The sequence below is a fragment of the Brassica rapa genome, unplaced genomic scaffold (genome assembly GCF_000309985.2).
Source record: "Brassica rapa cultivar Chiifu-401-42 unplaced genomic scaffold, CAAS_Brap_v3.01 Scaffold0403, whole genome shotgun sequence".
Classification (NCBI taxonomy): Eukaryota; Viridiplantae; Streptophyta; class Magnoliopsida; order Brassicales; family Brassicaceae; genus Brassica; species Brassica rapa.
This window is the reverse complement of record NW_022610345.1, coordinates 31,649-39,283: the sequence shown is the minus strand read 5'-3', so window position 1 is coordinate 39,283 and position 7,635 is coordinate 31,649. Positions and strand designations below refer to the sequence as shown.

The 7,635-nt window shown below is 44.8% G+C and overlaps 1 non-coding gene across 1 annotated transcript; it reads left to right on the top strand.

The window, feature by feature from the left end:
* Positions 1 to 986: 986 nt before the first annotated feature.
* On the top strand, positions 987 to 1,142 carry LOC117130362. The gene has a single exon (XR_004453788.1). It is a non-coding gene; the product is annotated as a 5.8S ribosomal RNA (ribosomal RNA).
* Positions 1,143 to 7,635: the final 6,493 nt, after the last annotated feature.

Sequence of the window (7,635 nt, the reverse complement as noted above, 5' to 3'; positions counted from 1 at the left end):
GCTGGCACCTTATGAGAAATAATTTTTGGGTTCGGGGGGAGTATGGTCGCAAGGATGAAACTTTAAGGAATTGACGAAGGGCACAACAGGAGTGGAGCCTGCGGCTTAATTTTATTCAACGGGGAAACTTACCAGGTTCAGACATAGTAAGGATTGACCGTGTGAGAGCTCTTTCTTGATTCTATGGGTGGTGGTTCATGGCCGTTCTTAGTTGGTGGAGCAATTTCTCTGGTTAACTCCGTTAACGAACGAGACATCAGCCTGCTAACTAGCTACGTGGAGGCATCCCTTCACGGCCGGCTTCTTAGAGGGACTATGGCCGTTTAGGCCAAGGAAGTTTGAGGCATAACAGGTCTGTGATGCCTTAGATGTTCTGGGCCCGCACGTGCGCTACACCGATGTATTCAACGAGTTCACACCTTCGCCAACAGGCCCGGGTAATCTTTCAAATTTCATCATGATGGGGATAGATCATTGCAATTTTTGGTCTTCAACGAGGAGTTCCTAGTAAGCGCTAGTCATCAGCTCGTGTTGACTATGTCCCTGCCCGTTGTACACACCGCCCATCGCTCCTACCGATTGAATGATCCGGTGAAGTGTTCGGATCACGGCGACGTGGGTGGTTCGCCGCCTGCGACGTCGCGAGAAGTCCACTAAACCTTATCATTTAGAGGAAGGAGATGTCGTAACAAGGTTTCCGTAGGTGAACCTGCAGAAGGATCATTGTCGTACCCTGGAAACAGAACGACCTGAGAACGATGAAACATCACTCTGGTAGCCCGATTTCTTATTGTGCTACCGATTCCGTGGTTATGCGTTCATCCATGCCCAAAACTTCAGTTTTGGTTGGATCGTACGCATAATTTCCGGATATCACCAAACCCCAGCACGAAAAGTGTCAAGGAAAATGCAACTAAACAGCCTGCTTTCGCCAACCCGGAGACAGTGTTTGTTCGGAAGCAGTGCTACAATGTAAAGTCTAAAACGACTCTCGGCAATGGATATCTCGGCTCTCGCATCGATGAAGAACGTAGCAAAATGCGATACTTGGTGTGAATTGTAGAATCCCGTGAACCATTGAGTCTTTGAACGCAAGTTGCGCCCCAAGCCTTCTGGCCGAGGGCACGTCTGCCTGAGTATCAAAAATCATCGTCCCCCCATCCTCTTGAGGATATGGGACGGAAGCTGATCTCCCGTGTGTTACCGCATTCGGTTGGCCAAAATCTGAGCTAACGACGCCAGGAGCGTCTTGACATGCGCTGGTGAATTCAATTCTCATCATATAGTCAGACGTTCCGGTCCAAAAGGTATTGATGACCCGAAGTCCTCAACGCGACCCCAGGTAAGGCGGGATCACCCGCTGAGTTTAAGCATATCAATAAGCGGAGGAAAAGAAACAAACAAGGATTCCCTTAGTAACGGCGAGCGACCCGGAAAAGCAAGCTTAAAAATCGGACGTCTGGTGTTCGAATTGTAGTCTGGAGAAGTGTGGGAACCGAAATTTGCACTGTCGATTTCCGTTTAAATAAGGAAACTATGAAAACCCTAATTTCCCAGAGGTCCCGGATCTCTGCGAGAGCCAACGACAAGTGACCGAATATATGCGGAAATCATGAAAAGATAACAAACGAGTTTTGAGAAAACAATAGATCTTATTTCGAGTCCGCGTAAGAGCGTTGCGATCATTACAAGAGATCATGAAAGCTTTGGCCGCAAAGGCTGTCAGCGAGTTACTTAGTTCTAGCGGCCTAAAAGCTCAAACCTAGTTGAGTCGCAGCTCGATAACAAAAGTGAAAAAAGATACGTAAAAGGTTTTTGATTGGTTTCGGACTGAACCTTGTTAAAGGCTGCCTACGTACCCCTTTCGAGGATCAAGCCGAACGTAGTTCAATTGATAGAGCTGGACAAGAGATCGAACTGCCTGGGCGAGTTCGTCTAGTAATTGAGTGCCAGTCATAGAAACCGAACTTGTCGAGAATAAAGCCTAAAGTTTCTAAGTGCAGAGAATTCCGAATCTAAAAAGCTCTGCCTCATGCTCCTTATATACTAGCTCCAAGGTCGGTTTACGCTTTTACTCTTCTGCCCTTAAGCCGTCATAGCATAAAAATGGAGATATTCCATTTTTCCGATTTCACAATTATCTTCAAAACTTCGTATTTTTATCCGTGGAAACTTGACATTTATCCTTCCTGGTCCCTTTGGGCCGTCTTCCAACTCGAAGCGTTTACTACGATTTCTTCGACAAAGAAAGAACTTTTCCTTGGTTTCTAATCCGTGAGTTTGATCGATGATTTAGAATAGCGGAAAAATCGACTGAGCTCGCTACGGTCTTCGGGAGAATGCATTTGAAGGTTTGACGCGGAATGCATGGGACTGGTGTCGTACCGATGTTTGGAAGAGCTTGGTCGCTACGCAGCGACCGAATTTTGGCTCGAGCCCGGTCGCTACGTATCGACCGAGCGATGGCTCGGGCTCAGACGCTACGTAGCAACCGAGCGAGATGGACGCTCGGTCGCTACGTAGCGACCGAGCTTGGCTCGGGCTCGGTCGCTATGCTGTAGCAACCGAGCGAGATGGGAACCTCGGTCGCTACGTTTAGCGACCGAGCTTGGCTTGGCTCGGTCGCTACGTAGCAACCGAGCGAGACGGACTCTCGGTTGCTACGTAGCGACCGAGCGAGACGGACGGCTCGGTCGCTACGTAGCGACCGAGCTGCTCGAGCTCGGTCGCTACGTAGCGACCGAGCTGTGTGCATGCTTGGTCGCCGTGTATCGATCGAGCTTGGCTTGTCCGCGGTCTGATTTCCATACTCGAGCTTGTCCGCGGCCGATTTGGATACATGTTTGTTGCCTTCGGACAATCGGTATTTAGTGGTTCGATTGAGATTTGGACGAGATTTTACTGCAAGGCTCTTCGTAAAGATATCTTTACGAAGATTACTTTTCGTAAAAACGTTTATGCTGATTTTTACGGACTTTCAGACATTGATTCCGTCGTGACCGATTTTGACCCAACAGTTAGCCCCCAGCTCTTTAGAACCATGAGCTTCTAGCGTATTCTTTCGTATGCCACGTTTCGTGCTTGAAATGTTCGCGGGCTTTGAAGATATTTCGCAATGTTGAGAGGGTTTAGTATTAGCCCGGTGTTTGGGAGAAACATTCTGGTTTGACTATGAATGTTTGCAGCCAAAAATTGTTGTTCCTGTTCGGATGCTAATAGTTTTATTTGCGATCGAGGAATTATGACTGAGGTGTCGTGTAAATTTTTCCATGGGAACAAGCGTTTTCCTTCATGGTTCTTTGTGAAGAGTTGGCCTTCCAAGATGTATTTCGTGCATTTTTTAGGATGTTTCGTATAGCTCTAGAAGCTTTGTTACGAATTTTTCCTTACATGCCGCGTATTATGGTTAAAACGTTGCGGGCTTAAAGTGAATTGTGGAGCGTATTGAACTTGGTCAATTTTTGAAAAGTTTAGATTTTCTGTTAACCGTTTGGTTGTTAGGACTTAGTTTCGTTACGAAGAATTTATCATATGATTTCCGACTGTGGGCTATACGATAATTCATCATATCATATAACCGATTTTACGAAGGTCGTAAATCAGTGATATGTATACATATGTCAAAGTAGCATTGTTTCTGCGGGTTTTACGGGAAATGTTCCCGCCGTGATTTTGATCTTAGGTGAAAGTTGCTTGGAGTTACTCATGGAGTGTTACCGAAGTTTATTTCAATACGATCTAGTCGCAGAACGTTTTTCATAGGTTTTTCGATAGGATTCTCATGACACATTCATTTCTTGAACGAATTGGTCAACAAGAGTTGGATCTAGCTAACCATCGGGAGGAAAGTGCTCCTTTTAGTGTGCACGATCCTACATCTATTCTCGAGTTTTCTTCGTCGCAAATGTTTTCGATGCTTTTCCGTGACTTATTTGGTACAACGGAAACTGAAAGAAATGCTTTGGTGATTGAAGATTTCTCGTAAAATTTTTTAAAATGAAACTGACTTTTTGAAGCCGGAAAAGGCTTCAATACTTTGGCTAATCGTCGAGTTTCAGTTTGATATTGGTACAAGTTTTCTGTACGCATGATTGCGACAAGAAATGATGTATAGTTTTTGAGATTATGTTCGTGATCGTCTGGATATGTTGCTAGCGTTTAGACGAATATTAAGATTGTCGTTTGCCTATTCTTGACGATTTGCAGAAGTTTTTGAAGCTTGGGAGTATACGAGTATAGTAGGTACCTACTCCCCCTTTTTTTTTTTAGGAAAGAAAACGGTTGAACCGATACTTTGAAGGGTTGTGTACTTTTCCTCTTCTGATGTTTGGTATGATCGATAATTCAGGACGATTTATAGACGACGCTTGGACTGTGATTTGGTTGTTTCCACGTTGACGACTTGGGATATGTCGGTTCCGAGAAAATTGCCAGAAACGAATCGGTTTTAAGATGACGTTCATGTCTCTAACTTTTTCTCTCTTTAGGAAGCGAGCTTGATATGCGATGCGATCGTTTCTCGACTTTCGGAGAGTTTAGATCGGTTTGCAAGATCTGGATGAACAGTTATGGAACAATATATCGAGACAGGATCATCGCTTTAAAACTTAGTTCGCTAGACTATCCGCCTAGGTTTTACATTCCCTAAATTTCTATGGCAGCCTCAAAGTAGTTTCCTACAAAAATTCCAAGTCTGATTTCAAAAAATTTCAAGTCGGAAATACCTTAGTTCTCTCGAAGATGCAGTTTTGTCTCTTCTCAGTTTTGCTTGCTCAAATCCCTTTCCTCTTCTCGTGTATGTTCGCCATTTCTGATATTCGTGTTTATCCTTTGAAACTTGACATTTATCTTTCGAACTTGACTGTTATCTTCTCCTTAGATAAGATGTCAATTTTTTTGTAAAAAGGTTCAACATAATCGTATAGTTAAGGCGGCTAAGATGTTAAGTTAACCGTTGCCGTTTTATACGATTAATCTGAATTCATGCGAGAAAACAAGTCTTTGCGGTTTTTTTATCGTAAAGTTTCAATGGTAACTCCGATACAAACAAGAGACGTTTCGATCGAGATTTGAAGGAGAATACAAAGCTGAAGGTAAGGGCGAGTAGGAGCAAGCGGAGGAGTTTAGACGAATCTTATTTGTTTTTGTCGTAAAATCTCGACGGAAACTCCGATTGAGACGAAACGAAAAGTGTTTCGATCGGGGTTCAAAAGAGAACACAGAGGAGGAGCTTTTTGAAGCCTGAAATATCGCAATGTAGCGAGCTGGGGGTCTGACAGGTCGCTACGTAGTGAGTGGAAGCAAGCCAGGAAGAGTCCTATTTGTTTTTGTCGTAAAATCTCGACGGAAACTCCGATTGAGACGAAACGAAAAGTGTTTCGATCGGGGTTCAAAAGAGAACACAGAGGAGGAGCTTTTTGAAGCCTGAAATATCGCAATGTAGCGAGCTGGGGGTCTGACAGGTCGCTACGTAGTGAGTGGAAGCAAGCCAGGAAGAGTCCTACTTGTTTTCGTCGTAAAATCTCAACGGAAACTCCGATTGAGACGAAACGAAAAGCGTTTCGATGAGGATTCAAAAGAAAACCCAAAGGAGGACCTTTCTGAGGCCTTACAGGTCGCTACGTAGCGACTGACGGCCTGACAGGTCGCTACGTAGCGAGTGGAAGCAGGCCAAGAAGAGTCTTACTTGTTTTCGTCGTAAAATCTCAACGGAAACTCTGATTGAGACGAAACGAAAAGCGTTTCGATGAGGATTCAAAAGAGAACCCAAAGAAGGACCTTTCTGAGGCCTTACAGGTCGCTACGTAGCGACTGACGGCCTGACAGGTCGCTACGTAGCGAGTGGAAGCAGGCCAAGAAGAGTCCTACTTGATTTCGTCGTAAAATCTCAACGGAAACTCCGATTGAGACGAAACGAAAAGCGTTTCGTTGAGGATTCAAAAGAGAATCCAAAGGAGGACCTTTCTGAGGCCTTACAGGTCGCTATGTAGCGACTGACGGCCTGACAGGTTGTTACGTAGCGAGTGGAAGCAAGCCAGGAAGAGTCCTACTTGTTTCCGTCGTAAAATCTCAACGGAAACTCCGATTGAGACGAAACGAAAAGCGTGGCGATGAGGATTCACAAGAAAACCCAAAGAAGGACCTTTCTGAGGGCTTACAGGTCGCTACGTAGCGACTGACGGCCTGACAGGTCGCTACGTAGTGAGTTGAAGCAAGCCAAGAAGAGTCCTACTTGTTTTCGTCGTAAAATCTCAACGGAAACTCCGATTGAGACGAAACGAAAAGCGTGGCGATGAGGATTCACAAGAGAACCCAAAGGAGGACCTTTCTGAGGCCTTACCGGTCGCTACATAGCGAGTGGAGAGTTGGCTTGAACTCGGTTAGTGTGCGTGCTCGGTCGCTACGTAGCGACCGAGCAACCTGTGCGTGCTCAGTCGGTACGTAGCGACCGAGCTAGGTAATCGTTTTGTTGTGTTTTCTTTTTCCGCGATTAACGTTTCAGCGGTTTTTGGGAGAACAAGTATTATCCTTCCGAAATGTCAACGGAAAATGTGTTTTGGTAAAACCCTTACGCATCGAGATTTCTTTTGTTCGGTAATGATCCAAACTTACGGGGTTTGATAAGATTTATCGTTTCCCTTTACGTTTAGAAAGAGAAATCACGAGCTTGTTTTAGTGCTCTTCCTGTGGCGGAAGGTCGCAGTAAGGCTTTCAATTTTGTTGAGCATAGGAGCAGTCAGTGCTGCGAGTTTGTCTTTCATATATCCAGACATAGTTTCGATCAAGCGTTTTGTGGCCATGAGTAAGAGTAATCCGTAACCACCCCCTCCTTCTAGCGCCAAACTGTGGGAACCGAAATTTGCACTGTCGATTTCCGTTTAAATAAGGAAACTAGGAAAACCATAATTTCCCAGAGGTCCCGGATCTCTGCGAGAGCCAACGACAAGTGACCGAATATATGCGGAAATCATGAAAAGATAACAAACGAGTTTAGAGAAAACAGTAGATCTTATTTCGAGTCCGCGTAAGAGCGTTGCGATCATTACAAGAGATCATGAAAGCTTTGGCCGCAAAGGCTGTCAGCGAGTTACTTAGTTCTAGCGTCCTAAAAGCTCAAACCTAGTGGACTCGCAGCTCGATAATAAAAGACGAAAAAGATACGTAAAAGGTTTTTGATTGGTTTCGGACTGAACCTTGTTAAAGGCTTCCTACGTATCCCTTTCGAGGATCAAGCCGAACGTAGTTCAATTGATAGAGCTGGACAAGAGATCGAACTGCCTGGGCGAGTTCGTCTAGTAATTGAGTGCCAGTCATAGAAACCGAACTTGTCGAGAATAAAGCCTAAAGTTTCTAAGTGCAGAGAATTCCGAATCTAAAAAGCTCTGCCTCATGCTCCTCGCCTAGAACTCCTTATATACTAGCTCCAAGGTCGGTTTACGCTTTTACTCTTCTGCCCTTAAGCCGTCATAGCATAAAAATGGAGATATTCCATTTTTCCCGATTTTCACAATTATCTTCAAAACTTCCGTATTTATCCGTGGAAACTTGACATTTATCCTTCCTTGTGGACCAAGCGTAAACCGTGCTGTGGTTTACGGGCTTTTGGTTAAGAAATCGAAGGATGGGCCTCGAGTC